Raw genomic sequence first — 16662 nt, 5'->3', positions numbered from 1 at the left:
GGAGCTTCGAAGAGGAGTAAAGTAAAAATGAATAGAGGGTTTTGAGTAATCCACTAGTGATATTAGCATGGGCTTTGTTGGAAGGGTGGTAAGTTTTGTTTAGGGAAGAATAGTGAATATGTCTTTGAACATCCAAGTTCCATTATTTAAAATGCCCTTTTATCCACCTGATGAATATTTTATTTATTCCTCAGTCCCAAATCACATATCACTTCCTCTTCCAAGTCTCCCCTGACTCTCCAAGGAGCAGTATCACTCGCTGTCTGCAGTCTCTGTGTGTTTCTCCTGCTTTGCATTCATCCTGTCACTGTCATTTGTTTATCCATCTGGACATGACCGGATGAACATGCATGTTCTTTGGGTGCAGCTATACCCTGTTCCTCTCTGAGTCTTCAGCATGTGTCACAATTATTGGAACATGGAAAATGTCCAAGTCAGGTTAAATTATTTATTGTATCCTGCAAGCATGTGTTTAATAACAAAACATATGTGGTTGATTGATGAGAAGAGAGCATTAAATACTGAGCAAATGTTGTGAGTCAGAACCAGTTCAAAGATTGTTCAAGAACTTGCTGCAGATGAATTCCAAAAGGATACTACTGCATCAGATGCATTAATTTTATAATCAGAACCATGATGCTTTTTACTGGGGAGGGTGTATAGTTTTGGTGGCAAGAGCAATTATTCATAATTGAGAAACTAACTAGTATTTTGTTGGGCAAGAGTTGCAGATTGGAAGTATTCACCTATTGAAGTAATTTCAGAATACGCTGTGTCGAACACAATAAAAGTAGTATAACTCTTCTTGACATTACATAAACAGCTCAACTACTCCTAAAAAAGTGATTTATGTAATTTGTTTGCATAAAAATATAATGTAAAGTTCCTCTAGGCTCATCTTTTAGATGAATTTTCCTTGTTTCTTAATTAATGTTACCTCAAAATTAAAAATGTGACAGTCTAGGTAACCACTGATTGTAAAATGTAAATAAGAATTTTAATTCAATCAGTGTTATATATGCAGAACTGAGAAGAATAATGATGAAGTAACTTACCATAATTACCCAATTGCATCAATAATCTTACTGAAAAGCAAGTTAATTCAATTTGAAGTTATTGGCCTCTAAGTTAAAATGAAAATGGCAGGGTGGGGTGAGGACAATGTTTGCCTGTACTAAGATGGTACATGGATAAATGTTATAGCACAAAGGAATATATGATTTATGTCGTGAAATACAAAATCACCTCCTCTTATTCACAGTAAAGAATGTGTATTATATCTTTGACTCTATTTTAAAAGACTTCCACGTAAAATTATAACTCATGTAAGAAAACTTTATTTTAAAAACTCTGCAAAGCCTATGAGGTCCATTTAGAACACAGTTAAGATGGTATAATTAGGAAGTAGATTGCTCTGAAAGAAAGCTATCCAGTCTAGGCTTAGTTATATTAACATCTTCACGGAAATGGGTATTGCTTTAGAATACTCTTCAGGAAATAGTGGTAAGTAAAGTTCAGTCATGATACAACTTAAATTTGAATCCATTATGGTAGTGTCTTGTTAGAAAGAGCTAAAATTCATTTGGCTTATTTAAAAATGAACTAAATGCTTTATAAAATCTTTCACACTTAAGAAAAACTCAAATCTTACCTATGCTAAAATAGCTGTGTCATTCCTGTGACAGTCATGAGTAAAACTGCTTATAAAGAGGGGAAAAAAAAAACCTAAACCATTAGTTTTTTTGAAAAAAAATTATTGGCTAGAAATTAAATTACAGTTCAATGCAGATAATATGATTTTGTTCAGGCATGTCTGGTAGTAAAAGAATGATAGCTGCAACATGAGGTTAAACTCATCTGCTTCCTGTAGGCAGGAAGGTCTGTAAGATTCCTAAGGAAGGCAGATGTACCAGCACAGGACTAAGCAAACACATTTCACTCTATCACAAGCTAAGCTTTGGCCCCACACTCCACTATCATTGCCAGAAAATAGTAACTAGACATGAGACACAGAGATTAATTTGGATCTTTAACCTCTGGATGAAACTAGAATCAAGTAGAGTAGCTTCTCTGACCTATTTCTTTAGGTCTTCACCCCAATTTGGCCCTCAGTATCTTACGGTGTTGTAGACAAAGGGATATGAAGAAAGAAGGCATCTCAAGGGAAGAAGAAAATTTTATCCCTGGGCTTACAACAGAGGATTTAATATCTCTAAAAGTGTCCAGAGATAAAACCTATTTAGTAAGGATTACCCAAGGAATACACACTGTTTTCATTCCCTTCATGATATAAAATATCCTTTGGAATAAAGTAGACCACTCTGGAATCCGCTATCAGGTTACTCCTTCCCATTTAATTATTACCAAGTTGTTCTGCAGTGTGAATACTTCACTCTCTGTTTGAGGGATATAATAAAAATCTATGTTTATTCTAAGCATATGGTTAAAATATTGCTCTGAATATGTTCCCTATGAGAGCAAAGGCAAATAATACTTGTCTCTTTACATAGATTATCTGTGTTTTTCTGAAACACACTTTATGTTACATTTAGGTTTCTGATCCGTGCTGAATGAATTTGTGTCCACGGGGAGAGGACAAGATGTACAGTTTTGTGTTTCTCAGGTAGGGCCAGCACAACCTGTGTTTCTGGTCTGATTTTGTCCCACTGTTGAATGCTTTTAAGTACACTACCACCCCATCCCATGCGAATTAAGAGACTGTTTTCACTATGACTTTTTCATTATGACAGGTATTGATGGTCCTTTGAAAACGCCATTGACTGTTTTTTTATGCTCCCATTTTCCCAAAAGCCTTGTGTTGTTTCTTTATACATGTTGCTCTTTTACTCAGTTGTACACAGAAGGTTCACTGTGAAAAGATATCCCAAACTGTCTCTCCTTGCAATTCTCTCCTCTCTTGTACTCTGTTCTGCACGCTCGTTGCCTTGACCTCCCGGAATCCCGACTCTGCTTCCTCCACTCAGGGAAACCACTCAACTCTTCCTTGGTTCCACTTGCTCACTCTGTGCCATAGGAGTTCCTACAGGTGGTTTATGTTGAGGATATCACAGTGCTAGGCTCATTTGTTTTTCCTCTCTCGAAAATCACTGAACTATACTGTTTTTTTGTCCAATATCTGAAAATTCGTGTTTCACGCATTTGAGATATATATATATATATATTTTAGTTGTTTAAGGAGAGAGTGTCAATCTAATGTTATTGAGTCTTGGTTAAAAACTGAAGTCCATCCTGTTTTTATCTCCTTTTTTTCTTTTTACATTTTATTTGGATAATTTTAATTTATCTTAATTTATCTCCTTCTCCTCTCCCTCTTTTTCTTCCCCCTGCATTGTGCAATATTGTTATAAAACTTTCAAAAGAAAGTTTCATCTCTTATTTCTCTTTATACTTATATTTCCTTTATAGTTTTTCGGTTTAAATGTATGCTGAATTTACCACTTTTCAGGCATGTTCTCTTCTTCTACTAGATCTTTTAAGATGTCTCTATAGTAATTTTAATGTCTAAGAGATGCAACATCTTCATCATTCCAGGGCGTTTCTGTTAGCCAGTTCATTTCTTGGGTTGTTCCTCCTCCCGTTGCTTTCCTCTCCCTCCTCCTCCTTGTCTCTCCTCTTCTTTTTCTCTTCCTCCTCTTGTCTTCATCATCATCATCATCATCTTTTCTCTAGTATTTCCTTTTTTTTCTTTTTAGGGCTGCACTTGCAGCATTATGGAAGTTCCCAGGCCAGCGGTCAAATCGGAGCTGCAGCTGTTGGCCTGTGCCACAACCACAGCAGCGCAGGATCCAAGCCATGCCTGTAGCCTACACCAGAGCTCAAGGCAACGCTGGATCCCAGATCCCCTGAGCAAGGCCAGGGATCGAACATGCACCCTCATGGATACTAGTCAGGTTCGTTTTCACTGTGTCACAACGGGAACTCCGACTCTAGTATTCCTTTTAATATTGTTTATGCTGATTATGGAGAAAGAAACTGTAGCAAGTGAGGTAAACAGGATTTAAACCAAGAAATTAGATTTTTTTTTCCAAGCAATGATGATGAATATTGCCTAATAGTCTACATAGATAAACTTGCATGGTATTTTACTATTGGCATAGTTACTTGAATTGGAGCACTTACTCTTAATTTTTTTATATTTGAGGTGGCTCCTGATGCTTTGTTCTTAAACTATGTGCCAAAGAGATCAAATGCTTTTTTTCTTTTTCTATCTTTCTTTTTTTTTTTAAAAAAAAAGGCTTCTACTACGTCTTCAGCTTTCAGCAGATCCTGCAAGCCTTCCCCAGAAAAGGAGTGGCAGCCTTTGGCTTACTACTTGGTGTTAGGCTTCTGGTAGAGTAGGAAGGTTTCTTGGCTTCACAAGTTAATAAATGTTGAATCTAGATGAAGTTTACACATGGTCTAATGTACTGTTCTTTCAACTAATTTGAATGTCCAGATATTTTTAATTGTTTGGAAAAATATAATGCCTGGTACATACCTACCGAATATGGACTTCATGGAAGTACAAGACATTCAAATTGAAATGCACACAAATAGTCACTGGTGACATACAGTCATGAAAAACTACAGAGACACAAATTTGTAAGGACAATAGAAAAAATACATTTATAGAGTCAATTTATTTTTGTTCTTTCTCCAATATTTTTTGTATTTGTTTTTTAATAAAGTATAGTTCATTTATAATGTTGTGCCAATTTCTGCTGTACAGCAGTGCCCCATTCATACATATAGAAACATTTTCTTCTTATATTATCCAAGAAATTAGATATAGTTCCCTGCACTATACAGTAGGACCTCATTGTCTATCCATTCTAAATGTAGTAGTTTACATCTACTAACTCTAAACTCCCCATTCATCCCACTCCCTCTTTGCAATCACAAGTCTCTTTTCCATGTCTATGAGTCTGCTTCTGTTTTGTAGATAGGTTTGTGCCATAGTTTAGCTTCCACATATAAGTGAGATCATATGGTATTTGTATTTCTCTTTCTGACTGACTTCACTTAGTACGAGAATCTCTACATGTTGCTGCAAATGGCATTATTTTGTTATTTTCTATGGCTGAGTAGTATTCCACTGCATATATGTACCACATTTTCTTAATCCATTCATTTGCTGATAGACATTTAGGTTGTTTCCATGTCTTGGTTGTTATGAATAGTGCTGTAACGAACTTAGGCATGCATGTATCTTTTTGAATTGTAGTTTTGTCCAGATACATGCCCAGGAATGGGATTGCTTGATCATACAGCAGTTCTATATTTTGTTTTCTGAGAAATGTCTGTACTGTTTGCCATAGTGGTTTTACCAAATTGCATTCTCACCACCAGTCAGGGAGGGTTCCCTTTTCTCTACTTTCTCTCCAGCATTTTTATGGTGTTATGTCTTATGTATAAGTCTTAAAGCCATTTTGAGTTTATTTTTGTGTATGGTGTTAGTATGTGTTTTAGTTTTATTGATTTACATGAAGAGCTGTCCAGTTTTCTCTTCACTTAGTGAAGAGACTGTCTTTTGCCCATTTTATATTCTTGCCTCCTTTGTTGAAAATTAATTGACCATAGGTGTCTGGGTTTATTTCTGGCTCTCTGTTCTGTTCCATTGATCCGTGTGTCTCAGGCTGTGGCCGATGGGTGGTGGCACTGGTCATCCATGTGGCTCTCTTTCTGCTTTGCCCTCCTCTGACCAGCTGCTGCACTTTCCTCCAAGGTTTTGAGGTTCCTACTCCATCTCAGCTAATCTCCCTGTCAGATAAATGGTCTCTCAGGATGCTGATTCCTTTCCTCTTTTATAGCTTGTTCTCAGGAGTGCTAGTCCCATCCTGATTCCTTTTTCTTTTTTTTTCTTTTTACTCTTTTTTTTTCTCTTTTTTTTCCTTTTGTTTTACCTAGTTATCTGGAGGGTTTCTTGCTTGTTGAATCTGAGGTCTTCTGCCAGCATTTAGTAGATGTTCTGTAAGAATCATTCTTCATGTAGACTTTTTTTTTTTTGAAGTGTTTGTGGGAGAAGGTGACTCCACATCCTACTCTTTGGCCACCTTGATCCTGCCCATCGAGTCACTTTATATCTACTAAACTCTTTGATTCTTGAATTATCAATGCCTTCTCTTTTTCCGTATCACCCATAGAAGTTGTTTATAAATGATCCAAAAGGTTTTTTTTAAGACTAAATAATTAGAATAATGAAATTATATTTATTAATTTACAGAACATAATTTACTGCAGAATATGTTAAAAACACTTGCTGTCATTATGTCATATAAAAATGAAAATGTACTAGAAAAAAGAATATTATGGCAAATGAAAATATTATCAAAATTCAGAAACAGATGGTATGAATGCTGTATTTTTCCCAAAAAAACAGAGAAATTATTATTACCATTTAAGCAAATATTTAATAATTACCTACTGTGTGGAAGGCATACAATTCAGGAGGTATTTAAAAGCTATGAAGGGAGTTCCCGTCGTGGCGCAGTGGTTAAAGAATCCGACTAGGAACCATGAGGTTGCGGGTTCAGTCCCTGCCCTTGCTCAGTGGGTTAAGGATCTGGCGTTGCCGTGAGCTGTGGTGTCGGTTGCAGACGCGGCTCGGATCCCACGTTGCTGTGGCTCTGGCGTAGGCTGGCAGCTACAGCTCTGATTCGACCCCTAGCCTTGGGAACCTCCATATGCCACGGAAGCGGCCCAAGAAATAGCAACAACAACAAAAAAGACAAAAAAAATAAATAAATAAATAAATAAATAAATAAAAGCTATGAAGATGAATAAGTCACATTTTGCTTTTAAGATGATGAGTAGCTTATTTTTATTTCAATAGTTTGGTGACTTATTAAATCTGTATTCAGTTTAAAATTTAAAACTAATTATTTTGTTTTTCATTTTTTGTCCAACAGGAAAGTTACATGTTTAGAAATGTGCAGCTTTGCTTTTTTATAACTAAATATATTTTTGTTTTGTTATCAGCTGAAGGGAAGAAAATTATTTGATCTGTTATCAAGTTAACAATATATTCAAGGGAAGAAACAAAACTTTTGCATTTAGTGATTCACTTTATAATCCCAATTGCCTTTTCTATGGGCTAATTTAATCTACTATTTTTCTTTTTTGTTTGTCTTTTTGCCTTTTCTAGGGCCGCTCCTGTGGCATATGGAGGTTCCCAGGCTAGGGGTCTAATCAGAGCTGTAGCCACCGACCTACGCCAGAGCCTCAGCAACGCAGGATCCGAGCTGTGTCTGCAACCTACACCACAGCTCACGGCAATGCCGGATCCTTAACCCACTGAGCAAGGCCGGGGATTGAACCAGCAACCTCATGGTTCCTAGTCAGATTCATTAACCACTGCTCCACGACAGGAACTCCTGTGCTATTTTTCTTATACCGTAATAAATCTACATGATCACAGAGAAAGCACATTACTCTCAGACTAAACTATGCCTTAAATACTCCTTTGAAACATTTGATTTCATTAAAATTACCTAAGTATGTAAGATCAAGATATTTTAAAGACAATTCAAATGTGTGCATTCACATGTTAATTAATGATGATATTTGTGATAGGTTGTTTATCTTGATCATAGAACAGCAATGTGGAAATTTTAATGCTGTCACTTGGAAATTTAATGTCTATAATGTTATTAAATAACTACGATAAAATATCCTAAGCACAAAATTTGGGGTAATCAGAGAATTTTCTCAAGAGGTAACCAGATATATTTTATGCTTCATTGAAACTACTTTAAAATTGCTTAAAAATGAATAGTAGATGATTGAAATGTAGGCCTGCCTCTATCATCAAAGATTTTAAGCCTTTAGTGATAAAGTTATTACATTCGTGCCATGGTGCATTCCAGTTCCTTCTAACATCTACCCAAAATAAATTTCTAGAGAAAAATTTCAAGTGAAAAGATTATTATTACCTACATTTTACTTTATATTATTTGAAGATAAATAAATAGATTGTTTTTGGAAATTAGATGTAATTTTAGTCTTTACTAAAGAAATGAATACTTTGTTATAAGTGCAATAATTGAAATATAAAATTACTGCATATTAATATTTATATAAAACTAGAAGGAGGAGAGAATTAGAACAATTAGAAGGATAAGTGGGATACTGCGTCTTAAGAGAAGGCCAATAAACTCTATCTAAAATTAAATCATGTCTTTTTAAAAAATACATTTACCATTAATGCTTTATATTTTTCTTAAAATTACAGAAATCATTCAAACATTAAGTTATACTGCAGAAAAGAAACATTTGTCCTAAGTTCAGTTAGTCTTTCCATTTCAGGCCTGCCTCTTTCACCAACAATTTTAAGCATTTAGTGATAAAGTTATTATATAAATGCCATGGGTACATTCCAATTCCTTCTACCTAACATCTACCCAAAATGAAGTTCTAGAGAAAATTTTCAAGTGAAAAGATTAACTACATTCATGACTTTTTCTCCATAAATTATACATAAAAAATTAAAATGAAGGTTTTAATAAATATTTATATAGCCAGTTGCTCCTTCTTCTTTTATGGAAAACAAAAGCAGAAATAGGGAAGTATTAGATGTAGAATTTGCAAGTTGTTGCTAGGTCCTCCACGATGTAAGTTTTGTTGAGACAAGGAAGGCTGAGAGTTCACGGGAGGTTCCTTCAAGACTGTCCCAGAGGAGCAGGGTGACTTGAGGTAGACAGAACCTTACCAAGGTTCGAGTGCACTATCCACTCTGCCAGAAGTCTGTTTGGAGTAACGTTACCAGCCCTCACTGTCTGTCTAGCAGAGTAAAGAGGAAAACCTTCCCTAAAGGAAAGAAACACCAGCGAGTGACTAACTTTAAATATCTCATATTCAGTTTAAAAAGTCACTAGGCATGCTAAAATACAGGGGCATATGCAGTGGCTTGGAGGCCGGAGGAGTCTTGGTTGGTGACTTTTGCTGATTTCTGTGGTTGAAAGCTTCATTCCATGAGTGATTCCACACTATCATTGTAAAGGTAGTAAGCGCAGAATTAGGAAGAGATGTTCCCTGTCTGCTCTCCCAAGTGAGGATGAGCTAGTCCTGGAACATCACTGAATACGACACAATGTAAAGAAACAGAAACAGATACTGAGGCACTCAGGCACGGAAGCCTGCGGCCACAGAATTTAAAATAAGAGTGAGGTTAATTGCTCAAGCAAGTAAAAGAGAAATTCATAAAACAAGAAAGATCAAAAATTTACTAGAATCTAAAAAATGATTAAATGGATTTTCTAAGGATTCTAGATCTATGAAATTAGGCAATATTTGATTTAAACAGAAGATTAAATTCAAATAAGATTAGAAAATTGTTTATCATGTTCATATAAAATATTCAAATTGAAGCACATAGAGGGGATAAATGAAAAATACCGAAAAAATATAAATGTAAAAGTCTAACCCATGTCTAATTAAAGCCCCGTAAAATAGGATGTCCTGTAAAAATGTGACAGTAGCAGTATTTAGAAAGCTAATAGCTGTATTTTTTAAAGATTAAAATATTAACCTATAGATTCAGTGATCTGCAACAAGGTAAATAAACATAAAGAATACCATACAATAGCACCCTGCTGTAAAACTTTGAGGAGAAACAGAAACTAAACAATTTTAAAAGTAGCAAGAGGAAAAGAAAAAAATGATCTGACAAACGATGTCTCAACAGAAGCAATGGTAGTCAGTTGTTAAATATCATTAACCAATATATAGTTTAAGGATTTTTTTTTTTTTTTTTGCTTCTATCTTCATTCATTCTCATGTTCTTTTCTACATCTAAATCTGCTTGAAAAGTATTTCAGCTGAAATCTGACTCTGGTGCATCATGCTGCATGTCCCTATAATCAATTCAAACTCACACCTCTGGTCCTGAACTCAGTTACTCATTCTCCCTGCCCTCCTACTGTGAAGTTCAACACAGCGGCGGGTTGCTTTTGAATTCTGGAGGAATATCAGATACCCATGAAGCCCTGCTTTACAAGTACGAGATGAGTTGCGTATGCTTTGATTTCCCTCATTATGTGTGTTAGTCATACTCTGTCCTTTTCTGTCACAGCGTTGCTAACTATGTGGGACTACATGATATATAACACACTCCCTCTCTCTTTCTCCCCCCCCCCATCGGAATAGAAGACCATAAACCTAAGCTTGATTGCTATTGTTGATAACATTTTATTCTCAGATCATAGCACTGTGTCTGTTGCATTATTGGTTGTCAGCAAACATTCAAAGAATGAATTAATACTTCTTTGCTTCAACATGTATTCTTACAATAAGCTCCTGTTACCTAGATTAATTTGTATCTGTGAATTTTTTGTGATGAAAAAAGCCTTAAACATATTAGTTACCTGTAATTTTCTGCAAATATCATTTGCTTTCACCCCAAACTCTTTGTCCCTACTTCTTCCTTATCTTTAAATATCCTCTAGATTCTTTTACACTTGGCCCAGACTTTTTCATTATCTGAACGTAGTTCAGGATGTACCTTTTCGTTGAACATGCTTAAACTTTGCAAGTCTAGAGTAAGTGGCTCCCCTTTCACTCTTCTAAACGGATTCTTGGTGACAAATACCAGCCCATTTCTCCTTATGGTAAACCAATGTCTATGAGACTGTAAATATGTTAAGATAGAAAGCATTTTAATTGTATATAGGGTATACAATTTATTGTCAATAAATATCTGTTGAGTAAAGAAGGTAAATGGCTAATCTTATTTTTATCCAGGGAATCTCATTTGACAATTCTTTTCACTGAAAAACAACCACCAGATGTTTCAAATATCTCCATAAATATTATATTTAAGAGTTCATGCCTCCTCTTCAATCATTAATTTAATAGATGAATTAATCTATTTAGTCAATATCACATAATTGAGCAACTAAATATTTGCTAAACATCAAATTCCAGAACCTAAAAACTACTGGCATAGGCCCTGAGGTGGGGGGGGAAAGTTGGAGAAAAAGAACATAAGCTAATTATGTCCATGCTTTTGACCTGTAAACAAATATGGGGTAAAACAGAAATTTGTATCAACTAGAGTGACAGCAAGGATGATGGCATATTCAACTCTGCTGGGAAGGGGAGTTAAACAGAGGCTTTGGGGAGAAGCAATGGTAAATTTGAGTTACAAATTGATTTTTTTCAAAATAAGGAAAAAATGTATGCCTAGGGATTATATGCCTAAAGCAATGGAGAGAAAGTGTTTAAAAACACATCACATTTAGGAAATTATAATTCTCTCAATATCGTTTGAGTGTAAGATGCAATGGGGGGAGATTACTGAGTAAATAATGCAGCTAAAGTATGTAGAGGCTCCACTTCTTGAGGTCACGTGTTGTATTATGCTGAAAGTTTCAACTTTTCTGTGCAGATAATAGGAAGCAAAGTAAAGCTAAAGACTGCTGTGTGAGCCAAGTCTACACGGAGAGCAGAGACTGGAATAGAAAGACTAGTTCAGAAGTAACTCTAATGATGGAGGAATGTACTATAAAAAAAGATGCAGCGAGTATGGAAAAATGGTTTGTATTTAAGGGAAAAAATAGAATTAAGCAAGACTTAGTTGCCTTTGTGGACAGCAAAGACACGTAAGTGTGGATAACAATTAAGAGACTTCTAACTTAACCAGTATCATAGTGGTGCCATTAACAGCAATAGAGATAACAAGAGGCAGTGTAAGGTACAAACATTATTTTTATGTAAAGGATCATCCCTTATTATTAATGAGGGAACAAGTCAAATACCATAATTCCATAATATTGCTTAATATTGTTTATTGTGGTTAGGCTTCTGTGATTTTTTTTTTTTTTAAGCCATAAGGAGAGAATGAAAGTGACTTATTGTCAGATTGTAAGAATTCTACTCCTGTTTTTCATGTGAAGCAAGTAGAAGTGAATATATAACTTGTCTTTGACCTCCTACCCCCATGGAATAAGTGTGATAAAGGAACTAATATTCACAACTTCGGACCATAGGTGTCCATTCTTGTTCTTTTCATTTTGAATTATCCTATATGAAATTCACTAGGGAGATAGCTCACAAGAAGGTAGTATTGTTCACCATAAAGTAGCCCCAGAAAAAAAGAGGGCAAAATAGTACCTTCCCAATATATTATAACCAGAGTTGTCCCCACTCCCCCAAGGGTTAATGAACTTCTATTTACTTCTGCAGATGAAATCCTTTGTCTCCCTTCCTGCCTACCTTCCTTATTTACTCGCTTCTTTCCCTCTCCCTGTCTTTTTCTCTTCTTTCTTCCTTTCTCCAAAGTTTTAAATGCATTGGTTTTATTGTGCTTTCATGTAAAAGTTAATAATTAAATTGATAGCTACAAATGAAATTAGAGAGCCAACCAAGTTAATATTGTTGGTGAACTTTGAAGAGTAATAATAGCAAACACTGTGAAAGAATTTAATATCATCAGCCCTTATTCTTTAAGCACTGATGCAAAATTTTCCTTGCATGTAGGTTGCTAAGCAACAGCCTGAAAATGTTTTTGTTGACCATAAATGAAATTCTCTGTGGTCCCAAAAAGCATAGGCGTTTCCCCAATCTTTCTTGAGCTATCATCTCTTATTATCAGGCCATGCTTTTAAAATTACAATATTCTGTATAAATGAAAATGCTACAGATGATATGCAAACATTTTCATATGTACTTTAAAATTTCTTTCCAGTCAATAGTTATGTGGCAGCACAATTATTAAAGTTAAAAGTAAAGATATGAAATATTCAATTCATTTAGATGGAGTTCATAAAAAATATTTTTAATATATGTGGTAAACAATCAGAAATATATATTTAAACAACTCAAATCACACAACAAGAATAATATAGGAACTATCTTCTTTAACTTGCTTACAAATTATTATATTATAAAATTATTTTTAAGTTAACATAATATCAATATGTGATTAGCTGAGGCAGGAGACACTAGAACCATAAAAAGAAAGTTGAACAGATTTTTCAGGAGAAGGAAATGAAATGGAAAAGGAAATGAAGCTTGTTTACTGCGTGATAAGGTGTAAGATCACCAAATCAAAAGCTCAGGGTTACATATTACAGCAGCAGGATATGGGGAGATTATATTAAAAAATTCACAGATAGATGAGCTGTACTTGATACTCTTTGTACTTTCTCAGGGATAAGAAAAGTGACCCATGTGTATTCTTTCCTACAGTATCTTGGTAAATAGGACTCTGGTCTATGGGGAAATAGATAGATAAATTTGTTCTTACTTCACCCACTCTTTGTGAGATTTAAGTAATGAAATTTAGCTCAGGGATTTTGGCCTATATATTGGCCTTAACCAATACTTCTTTAAATTCCAAATTTTGATTATGTCATTTTTATGACATGTTTTTTGAATAAATGGAGCCCAGAGTTAAGTTGAATCTCATGTTCAAGTTTTCTTAAGTACTGCAGTAAATAGTATACATTTGATTTCTCTCAGGCCTACTAGTGTTTCATGCATGGAAAAAAAAAAATAGATGACTCTAGCTAATAGTGCTGTATGGTAAATGGGAAAGTTGTTAAAAGAATAAACCCTAGAGTTCTTAGCACAGGAAAAAAATTCCTTGTTTTCTTTTTACTGTATGTGGATGAGCAAATGGATGTTAGTTTAACCTGTTACGGTAATCATTTCACAGTACATGTTAATCAAATGATCATAGTCTACACTTTAAACTTACACAGTGATTCATTTACTCTGCATCACTGAACAAAGTTATTTCTCAATAAAAATAGGAAAATATAGGTATTCATTACATGTTCAAGGAGGGAATACTGGGTAAAAATAAAAGTTACATAAACATACACGAAAAAAGCAACGTTAGATAATCTTTTTTAAAGTCTATGCGTATACTATATTAAATGAAGTTAATCTAGTATATACATTGCAAGAGATAATAGCACAGAAAATTTGTAGCCAAAGTACATCCTTCCAGCTTTATTTCCTATTAATTTATTTCTCCTTCCAGTTTTAATGAGATATAATTAACATATACGTAACATATATAATTCACACTGTGTAATTTTAAGATATATACCATAATGATTTGATTTACATACATCAAGAAATGATTATTACAATAAGTTTAGTAAATATTCATCATCTCATTACAGATACAACAGAAAAGAAAAATATTTTTTTTGTGATGAGAACTCTTAGGATGTACTCTCTTAACAACTTTCAAATATAGCATACAGGAGTATTGATTATATTTCTCATGTTGTACCTTACATCCCTAGTAATTACTTATCTTACAGCTGGAATTTTGTACCTTTTGATAACATTCATCCAATTCCCCTTCCCCTCACCCTCCACCTCTGGAAACCACAAGTCTGATCTCTTTTTGTAGAAGTTTGTTTTTTAAGTGTAATTGAAGTACAACACTGTTAATTACTGGTACACAACATAACGATTTGATATTTCTGTGTATTTCAAAATGATCACTGTAAGTCTGGTTACCATCTATCACCATTCAAAGAAAGTCCTTTATTATTGACTATATCCCCCAGGCTTTACATTTCATTCCTGTGACTCTTTTATTTTGTAACTGAGAGTTTATACTTTAAATTTTCTTCATTTACTTCACTCATCCTTCCACCCTTCCCCTCTGGCAGCACCTGTTTGTTCTCTGTATCTATAACTGTTTTGTTTGTTCATCTGGTTTTTTAGATTCCACATATAGGTAAAATCATATGGTATTTATCTTTCCTCTGATTATTTTTTTTCATTTTGAAATGTTTGTTTTCTTGGCCCTTTTGGCTTTTGTTTTTATGTGAAATATGGATTATGTGGTAAAATCCCAGACCTCTCTGTTTTTATTTATGTATTCTTTGACGGCAGCCCATTAATAACAGCAAGGAGCTGGACACCTAGGGTGAGACTGCCTGGGTATAAATTTACAATTCCTGGTCCATGTTAAGTTTATCTAACTCTCTGTGCCACCTTTTCCTCATCTGTAAAGTAAGTATAATAAAATTATGTATAAGATCACTGCAACAATTGTAGGACATAATAACCTATGCAGAAGAACACAGAACCATAACAATAGATTAATAAATGTTAGCTGCTGTTTTTATTTTTACCCACGGTAGAAGTCATTGTTATTTATGTTTACTTGTTTGAGATCAACTTTCACATAGTAACAGTTTTAAGTAAAACTGAGAATTAGTTTTTGCAACAAGCAGATTCTACAGAAGATTTGAATGTTAATTATTTGGTAAAGGTAATATCAACAGTATTTCTATGTAACTTTTATTTGTAAATTAAGATTATATACTTTTGTGTCTAATTAATTTAATGGCATATTAATTGTAGTCAGTGTGGAAACATAATCTCTAATAGCTAATTGCCATTTTAAGTGAAGAAAGCTAGAGATTTTGTAAGTGACTTAAAAAATCCAGAATGATTGTGTTTAAAATGCTGTATTACATTTAACATGGAGATAAGTACTACTCATTTAGAGCTGCAAATGCAAATTTCCAAGAAAACAATGTTTATAATGCTAATTCTATGTTTATTACTAGATAAAAGCTTATAGAGCTTTTGTTGATAGGTCAAATTCATTACAAGTAGTAAAAGTATGCCCAAGCTCTAGCATAAATGCATGTGATTATTTTTAAAACATCCAAAGATGTTGAATAGATTAAATATATTAACATGTAATATTGTAGAAGAGCACAGAGGGGCATGCCTAAATGCAAGTTGTTCCATTTGCTTAGATAAATAGAATTCTTAATGCAGTAGAACCGCAGATGATTGCAAGAGTAAATTTTACATTTCTGCCTAGATATTAAAAAGTTTGCATGAAATGAAGTCTCCTTTCTGATTCATATCAATTTGTAAGGTAGGCAATTCAGTTTGCTACAGGAAATACATCTGTATGAAGCATAACAAAAACCAATTTACCAGTAAAATCCATTTAAATTAAAATCAAAGACTAATCTTCTTCATATAATCCTTTACTTGTATCATAATGACGAAAGATGGACAGATACCTATAGTGAACACTTATCCTGATTATTTTAATTTTTATTTGATAGTAATTATTTTCCACAGTGAAGAAAAAGTATGTGAAAAGTTCACATTCTTGTGACCAGTAAACTTATTTAAGCTATACTGGAGAAATAAAAGAATATTCACATCTTTCCCAGAGTCATAAAGAATGTAACTGCATAATGATGTTCTTTAAAACCTAGTCTAAATAATATCAAATATTTCTAACTCCAAAAAAAACTGTTGAAAGTTGCTAAAAGTGTCACCCTTCTGATGATTGCGTAAAATTTCAGACAATGTGGAAATTGACAAAACCTTTCTAAAGCTTATATTGATATGCCAGTGGACAAAAATAGTTGAGGAAATACTGAAGAACAGCAAAGATGGGAGTGCACTACTGGATATCAAATTTTATTAAGAGTTATAGCTTTTGATGACTTTGAATGGGGAAATAATCTGAACTCATGTATGACTTTAAAAATATCAATCTGACTCCCTGTTAAAAATAAACTAAATGAAGCCTGGGGCTTATTCTAGGAGACAAGATAGGAGATTTTAGGATAACTCAAGAAGAAGAAAATGATGATTTCCAGCATCGTAATCTAATGCAGTTGATAAAAGAATGTGGTACTTTGAAGTTACAAGCCACAGAAT

At 34.1% G+C, this 16662-nt stretch overlaps 1 long non-coding RNA gene across 3 annotated transcripts in view; it reads left to right on the top strand.

The window, feature by feature from the left end:
* Nucleotides 1–16662, top strand: part of LOC102161020 (uncharacterized) — a 158054-nt gene that overhangs the window by 19474 nt on the left and 121918 nt on the right. The window contains exons 3-5 of one of the 3 annotated variants that reach the window (XR_014845496.1): nt 2553–2623; nt 9808–10005; nt 11384–13830. The exons of 1 other annotated variant lie outside the window; for it this stretch is intronic. This is a non-coding gene — a long non-coding RNA (uncharacterized LOC102161020). Of the gene's footprint in view, nt 1–2552; nt 2624–9807; nt 10006–11383; nt 15946–16662 lie in introns of those variants that run through there. One more of the 3 variants, XR_014845497.1, reaches the window with a different exon arrangement.

Source organism: Sus scrofa, chromosome 5 (genome assembly GCF_054392235.1).
Source record: "Sus scrofa isolate SSC_HxYL_T2T_F1_AM1 chromosome 5, Sscrofa_HxYL_maternal_Yorkshire_Landrace_v2.0, whole genome shotgun sequence".
Lineage (NCBI taxonomy): Eukaryota > Metazoa > Chordata > Mammalia > Artiodactyla > Suidae > Sus > Sus scrofa.
This window is presented reverse-complemented; position numbering and strand designations above follow the sequence as displayed.